This window comes from Centruroides vittatus, unplaced genomic scaffold (assembly GCF_030686945.1).
Source record: "Centruroides vittatus isolate TY-2023 unplaced genomic scaffold, ASM3068694v2 contig_357, whole genome shotgun sequence".
NCBI classification, from domain to species: domain Eukaryota; kingdom Metazoa; phylum Arthropoda; class Arachnida; order Scorpiones; family Buthidae; genus Centruroides; species Centruroides vittatus.
The window spans coordinates 1225292-1233967 of NW_027122180.1; positions in this window are offsets into that span (position 1 = coordinate 1225292).

Below are 8676 nucleotides of genomic sequence, written 5' to 3' on the forward strand. Positions count from 1 at the left end.
AATTTTTGAATTTATGATCCGAATTTTCGTGATAATTTCATTTATTCCATTAAAAAAAATAGTCAATTTTGATAAAATTACTTAGTTATAAACACATGGAAGTCTTGAAACCTTGAAACCTAATACTTACGTATAACGTGTTCTGCATTCCGAAATTTCTTCCTAATTTGATAGGATATTTAATTAGCAACAAAAAATTTTACAATATGGACTAGAACCTACTTCAAAAATATTATAAATTATTACTTGCTCAACAATATCAACAAACACGCGATGTCCAGCTTTTGTCCTATTTATTCCGGGCGAAACGTGGTTTGAGCCTACAGCTTACCTAGTGACACATAAATACTTATTAGGACAACTGAATAGAAGAAACATGATTAAGAAACGAAAAGACCTTGCACCACTAAATTCACATAAATTTCTTTTCAATTTATAAATTCGCGTTGCATTCTATATATATTTAAAAGAAGTTTCGCATGTTTTCAACTTATACGCCATTAACGACTTAAACCACGTTTAAACCATTAATCAATCATTAGAAGCGCTTGAATTGTTACAATATGTTAAGAAGCAGGTGTTCATCACTTATGTACTGGTATGTAATATAGTTTTAATAAAAATACGAGTATTATAAAATAAATATTCAATTGATGCCATTCATTACGATTGTAAATAGCTTATTTGCAGATGTTAAGTAATAATATTACTGCCAAATAAACCAGGAAAAAAAAGGAATATCGAATATCTTAAGAGAATATTTTTGTAAAATAAATAATAAATCAACAAAAACGATCAAATCTTAATGCTTAGATAAATCACGATTAGCTAGTTAATGAAAAATTAAGAATAAATTATCTGAATTATGTAATTAAAATAAAATAAAAGTTGACAGCATAAACTTATTATGAAACACTTTTACTCTTAATTATATAGAGGTAAATGTGAGAGTTTAATGGAAACTTTTATACATCGTAGGCTAATTAACCCAATTAACTTATTAAATACTTAATGTAGCTATAAAATCAATCAATCATTTGTCAAAAACATAACATGATTATGATGTAGCTTCAGGTAATTAATTTTATGATCGATAATTAAACTTAAATATAAATAATAATGTGACTTTTTATGAACAGTTTATGTATTTTACTACTACTGTATTCATTTCTAATGTTAATAATTAAAAAACTGCTCCATTCATACCGTTGTAAAATTCATTATGAAACAGACAAATAACAAAAGTTTAGAATAAATATTTGAGAATTTCTATACGACGAAAAAATAATAGCAAAACTTTAAACTAATAAAATAAATAGATAAGACAGATGGTTAAACGATATTATAAAGTTTAAAATAAACATCTGCACTAGATGACATTACTATGATATCATAGTGTTCTTGTATTACAAGTTTCCCCTTTAATACTTTAGCAGTTAATAAATAAATAATATTGATAAACATTATCACTACTGCTTTTATATGTAATAATTTATTAAGTCTATATCATTTCTGTTAATATTACATTATTTGTTGATATATCTATAATGAAAAAGCTTTTAAAATTGCCACGCATGCTTAATTCTTTGTTTTTGAGATGGTAATCTCAAGTCTGGTTGAGATTTTACCTATGAATATAATAAAATAAATATTGATATATCATTTTTCGTTATCTAAATTTATTAAACAGAAGCTGAAATTAAATCATTCATCCCACACTCGTACAAAAAATACAAAAATTTCATAATTTTTTAAAAACTGATTGAGTTATTTCAGTTCTCTATTCACAGTCACATGATTAACTTGCATAGTTTCACGTTCTGTTACTAGACCTAAAGCGTTGTTTTATTACAATGACAATATAATGATTCAAATTTATTTAATCAACTAACCTGTTGTATATTAAAATCAACTTTGTATTTTTATATGTTGAGATAATTTCATTTAAGTAAAAAAAAAAAAATATCAAACTAGCATAATAGAATAACAGACAATATGGCGACTCTTATCCATCTTAATGTCATTTACTTTTTTGTTTCCTATACATTAATCATAATAAATAGCACAATTAAAGTTTCTATCTTATAATCATGCCTTACGGATATGAACTACTAGCGAAAAGGACATCAACTTATACTTTGACTTTAGGGAATATTAGAAATGTCATTGAATGTTGTACTGATTTAATCAGTTTGCTTTTAAGATAGCTTCATTTATGAAATTTGTATGTACTGTACATCTATCAATTTAGTTGGTTATATTTGTTAATAAATTTAATTTAATATAAATACATATTAATGTTTAATCAATAATAACAGAAAAATTATATGCATTTTCTCTTTGTATGATTTTTTTAAATACACAAATGATGTAGAGAGATGCTTTAAAAAATAATAATAATAATAAATTCTATAATTTTTGTAAACATACTAACAATGAAATATGTCAAAATACAGTAAATAGAAATATAAAATAATTATATTAAATGAATTAAAAATTAATTCGCTTAAATCAAAATGAAGTGTAAAATTAATAATGATTTTAAAGCATTATTTTTAAGTCAATTCATAAAAACTAAAAGATATATTTTTTTATTGTAAATTTTACAATCATAAAATATTTTTCTTGATATAACTTATTTTAAGAAATTATTTTCTTATAGTAACTGAATGATTGCTAATTTTTTAATATTAATTTAAATATTAATGTACTATAATAAAAGGAAACAAAACCCGCAATTTAATTTAATTAAATAAAGTTGAAATTTTAAGCTTTATCCGCAGTTTCCTGATAAAGTTTGATTAATGCTGTTATTGAATAATAACGTTTATAAGACCTTGACAAATTAATTTTTCTCAGATTATTAATTTAAATGTTCAAGGTACGGATTATTAATAGATTACTTATCAATATAAAATAATCAACGTTAATTAAAATTGTGATTTTTTAATTTGTTAAATATGATGATTGACTCGTAGTCTAATTGATGTTTCGAATTTGTTCGAATTTCTATGAAGTTTTTATATTTCTAGTAAGATTTTCAAACATATTTTTATTTAATTTAACGTTTTAAAATTAGTATTAAAAAAAAAACAATATTAAAATTGTTAATATTTTCTAAAACATCATTGTTTTGTGTGTTGAGCTAGAACTTACGATCTAATTTGCAAAAACGAAGATAATCGAACTTAGATATAATAATATATAAATGGTCCTCCCTTTTCGGACAATTTGCTCTTTTGTACACAATATTTCAATACTCTTAAATCACTTTTCGTATGCCAAATTCGCACTTTAGTACACAATTTCGGCTAGCAAAGAAACAATTTGGAGCTACGGTGCGGTGACGCTTTTTGCTAGTTTTGGTTTTGATAACAGCAAAATCATTTTAATAATTTTTATTGTCTGTTTTCTGTTTAATTTACAGCGTTTTAAATAATGTTTTATGCATTGAACATAGGCCTTTCCTTTTCTATATTAATAATGGATTGCATTTTAGTTCACCGAGAATATCTAGCTTATATCATATTGCTCGACTTTCCTAGACATTTTTAGAAAAGCGTTACGTCCAAAAGTTGAATACTGTCTGTATTAGCTATTAATTTTAGTCAAAATTAAATTTCCAAGCCATTCTTTCTCGATAATTTCTATATAATGCATTAATTATACACAAGGTAGAAAAACGGGCGAATATAAATAGACGGTTATTAACGTTTAAATATTTTGAAACGAATTTTCACGTACAAGATTTAAAACAATATCGTTTGCCATTTATGTTTTGAAGGTGATATCACTCAAGTGACCTTCATTTATGCGCAAACATTCTTCACATCTTCGAAGCATGTCATGCATAGAGCGGCGCAACGTGTTCTCGGATATGTTATACACGACGAATTTTTGTTTTAAGAGTTTCCATATTGTATAGACGATCTTCATAAACCACATTCTTTGTCCCTTCGTCTGTTTTTCTGCCGTATTATGTATTTATAAATTTTTATTTTAATAAAGCAATTAGCGATAGATCTGTTCGTTCATACGACTGGTCACAATTTTGAATATCACGATCTATTGTAACGATAGCTAATTAACCTTCACTGAGATTGATAGTTTTCTATATATCACTCTTAGACACCAACTGTTAATGAATAACTATTTTAATTTATTTCTAATTCCAACCTAATAGCTTACTTGGTGATATGAGGAGAAACATGGCAGTAATGCCATGAGAGACCGTCACCGCACAATCATACTTCCAGTAAACATTACATATATACATAATGCACCAAAAATATAAACTGAATCCTTTTAATCAATACAGAAATCTATTAGATGATATGCTATACTTTATGTTATTCGTTAGTAATATGATAAAATAATCGAGATCTTTTGCAAGATCTACAAAGATGTGAAATTTTTACTTTTAAAATATTTACATTTGATTTTTTAACGGAAGAAGAACGGTTGTAAAAAACCTCTTATTCAAATCATATTTTATATAATTTTTTTATAACAAAATATGAACTAGATAATTAAAATAAAAACTATACTAATTTAATTCTTAAATATAAAATTTCTTAATGTTGAGCTGTTTCAAATATTTTTGGAATAGGAAACATTTCTTTAATTTTATATTAAACGATGTTATTTTGTAAAGTTATTTGCAGGATTGTAGGATAAGGCAAGACAACGTGTGTAATCTGTCACGTGAGAGGTATCTCCTGGGAAGGCTTTCTACGAGAAATTGACCGCTATTTACATATTAGACACGTGAGGAAAACCCGGAAAACTCTACGTGGTTAGTCCATCAGTGAGACAAGAACTCACCATCAAGTGCCAGTGTTCAACAGTTTTTATACTCGGCAAATTTGTTTTCGCGTTGTTTAAAAGATAGAAACAATTTAAAAATTTTAAAGCTATTTTTAACATAAATTGATCAAATTTTCATAATTTATTAACAGACTATTTAGTATTAATCTGATTTAAAAAAAATTATAACAAGTTTATATGTACCGGTATATTATTTCAAAATTTATTTTAAATAAAACTTGTGAGGTTGAAATAATAACAATTAGGCGAAATTATAAAAGAAAAGAAAAAAGTTAACAGGAAAGAAATAGGAATGATTTCGTGTAAAATAAGGTCATGATTCGAGATAATTTAAACTCATGAAATTACAATTATTTCGATTCGTGTTGTTACCGTGCACGACAATTATTCACAATGTTTTCTTCTGATTCGGGAAGGTCTTCCGGTTCTCAATTTGTGGTTCGATTGTTTAAACCTACATCGCCTGTGGTTAGATTCAGTTTTTAGTCATTTCTGTTTGTACAACGGAGTAAACTTGCAAAGTATTAATACTTACAAAATAAATTTATCGAAATATTTAGGTTTAACTTAATTTTTGTTAGCATAACTTAAATTATAATAGAATAGGCTTAATTAACGAGTCAAATGCCCTGTAGAGAGTATTATCATTTCATAACTAAAGAATATTTTGGCTATTACAAATATATAAATAAAATATAAATAAAAAAAATAATAGAAGACAAAACATTTTAAAAGTTTAAAAATGAAAATATTAAAAAATTATATAATGTATATATTTAGAATGAAAAAAAAATCTATAAATAAAAATTTCTCATTAAGATGTACTGTACTTAGCATACAAACTGAATAACTGGTAGAAATCAGAAACAATTATATTGTATATAATGCACGGCAAGTGTTCTTTTCCCCACGAGAATTCTAACTTAAATCCTTGATCCATATCTTTGTGATTTCTGCAGTTAGTTCAACTTAAACTTTTGTTTGTCAACCATATTAATTGACGGCATTGCATGTCTTTTTGCCTATTCTATTATCAATATTCCATTCATTGAATATCAAAAGAATTTGATTTTATTTGATTAGACTTTAAATTTAGATGTTTACTCCGATACTCTTTTACGTCTTAGCTGGGCTGACCAAGCTCCAGATAGGCCCTACTTATTGTAGAGCAATTAAACATAATTTGATAGAATTAAAAACAATAGAAGAAAATGTAAATTGTTACATATTTCACTTCAATGCGCAATTCAATGCAAAAATAATACAATAAAGCATTATTAATTTTGAACATGTGATCTCGCACATCGATGTTGTCTGTTAGACAGATGAATGACGAAGTAATCGATTATCCTATTCTCAGAGGATCAAGAGACCTAGTCTTAGCTGCTTTTGATAATACAAAAGTCTTGGTATCCAATGGAAACGGGAGATTTACGTTGCACATTCAAAGTCATATCACATTCATACATTATTAAAGACATCGGCCCGGCCGTACACGAGGTGTTTAACTGGCGGAAAACAGGGTAAAGAAAAGGGGAGTGGAAGAAGGACGGAGAGGGGATAGATAGTAGAGAAAGGTAGGATCCCTCTGAACGGCGTACTTATGGCTACTGTATCTCTATGTTTGATGCTAGCGCTGCCAGTTTTTAGGCTGCAAGGCCGTAGTCCCCCAAAGGATCTAACAGAAAACCTAAGTGTAGCGATCACCAATAATTGAGTGCCGCCAAGGGCGGTCGCCAGCCAATGAGCCAGGGGGGGCAAGATGATATAAATTGATAGAGGATATGAATTGTATGTAGGTAAAATAAAAACGATTCATAAATTTTAAGAAGCTTAAGAAGATTATTTTAATTAAAACATAATCTTCTTGGATTTTTCGCGCGGGAATTATAAATCTGGCAATAAATGACTTAGCATTTAAATAATTTTTTCGCATGTCTAGGGAGGGGCAACTGCCCCTCTGCCCTCCTCTGGCGACGCCCTTGAGTGCCGCCACGAAAGAGTAGAAGTTAACAGCTAGACTGACAGCGCGAAAAACGAACGAACACAACGACAAACTAGGCGAGACGAACGGAACGACAAACAAACGAGCAAAACCCCAATTTTTTTTTAATTATTATTTATTTTTTTAACATTAACTTACTCACTAACTAAACTAACCTACCATAATTTAGGACGAACCTAATCAGACGACTATAGCTAATAAACTCTATTTAATTTAATCTAATCGGAAACCAAGCTGAGTCCCTAATCTAACTTACAACTAGAACTAACTTAAACTAATCGAATTTAGACTGAAAAAGACGGAAAATAAAAACTAAAATATAAAGTTGAAAGGCAGCTATACTCCGACAGTTGAAAGTCATACCATACAAACATTGGATGCTAGTCTTTTTGGGCCCCTTCAGACAAAGCCACTTAGAAGCGATTCCATTGTTAAATTCTGTAGATTAATTAGGACCTTCATAAAGGGTCCCACCCACAAAAAAGCAATGCTACAGACGGTTTGTATATTTGTCTTCGCCGCTGGTGGCAGTCACAAAAACTGGCGCCGCTCATTGTGATATTGATACTAGTGAATTGTCGCTTTCACACGTGGTGTCAGTCACACTACTGTTTTAGTGTCAAAGGCCCTACGGTAATGCTGCTGATGCGAGACGCTAGTGTCTTAATTTCCTAATTTCATTGCTAGTCCAACTAGAAGCCTGAAATGACTTTTTGAACATGCGAAAGTAAGAAAAAATTTTTCATTGTTTTGTTGTAAATCATTACATGAGATGTGGCCTCGATAGTCCTCAAGTTAGTCTTTCCAAAACCAATGGATGGATCAGAATTTTTTTTTCAGTAATTTTTTTTTTCTATTTATGAGAAGTATCGTCAATAAACTGTCACCTAATTGCATCTTCTCTCAAAGAAAACTATTAAAAAAATCCAGCAACGAGTTTCTTTCCCGGCAACATTTAGTTGTGCTATCTGTTATCATATTTTAGTTAAAAATATAAACAGTTTTTTCAATATTATAAAATGACAAAAGGCTTAATTTCGAGGGTAAGGATGGGTTATATAAAAAATTGTAAATACTAATAACAAGTAAAATCGTCATTAAGTCTGACCTTACTCGAGATACACACGACCCCTTTTATTTCCTCATCTCCTCAACCTTTAATCATCAAAATTTAATAGCACCAATCTCCCTAATAAACGGGAGGTTACGACATGGTCATCACAGATTTCGCTAATATTGTTTGTGTGGATAAGCCTTGGTATGAACCTTTTTATTGAGGAAAGCGACTAAGCACGTTTCTCAAACGTTTTCAAGAAAATCGAAGTTAAAAAGTTTCGAACGACTTATGAGTATCTTTTGCAGGACATATTATCGAAGAACGTACGGTTCGGTGGAACCATGCCTTATTCGTATTTTACGATTGCTTGTTCGCGTCTCATTAAGTAAAGTTTTTTTTTACAATTCAATGAAATTTTTGCATAAAATAATTGTAAAAATTACACGGATTTATACAGTTATAGTTATTTATTTTATATTAAAATGTGAAATTGTAAGGTCGCCGACCGGTGGAGAAAAGGAACTTGAAAGCCCACTCCTCGGCACTAATATAAGGTTCCGTCTTTTAGGTAGGGATCAGTTAATCCCTCGTCAAGATGAACCTAAGGGAAGTTTGCATGTGGGTGTGGCGGAGGAGGCAATTGATGACAAGTGTTTTACAAAAGGAAAACCGTTTATTTGGTAACATTTATGCTTTCATCGACAATTGACCGTTCCGCTTCTTTATAGTCCTTCCGCGAAGAGAGAACTTCAAACTTGGTCGTAGCTCCGGGGCGGACGAGACAGGA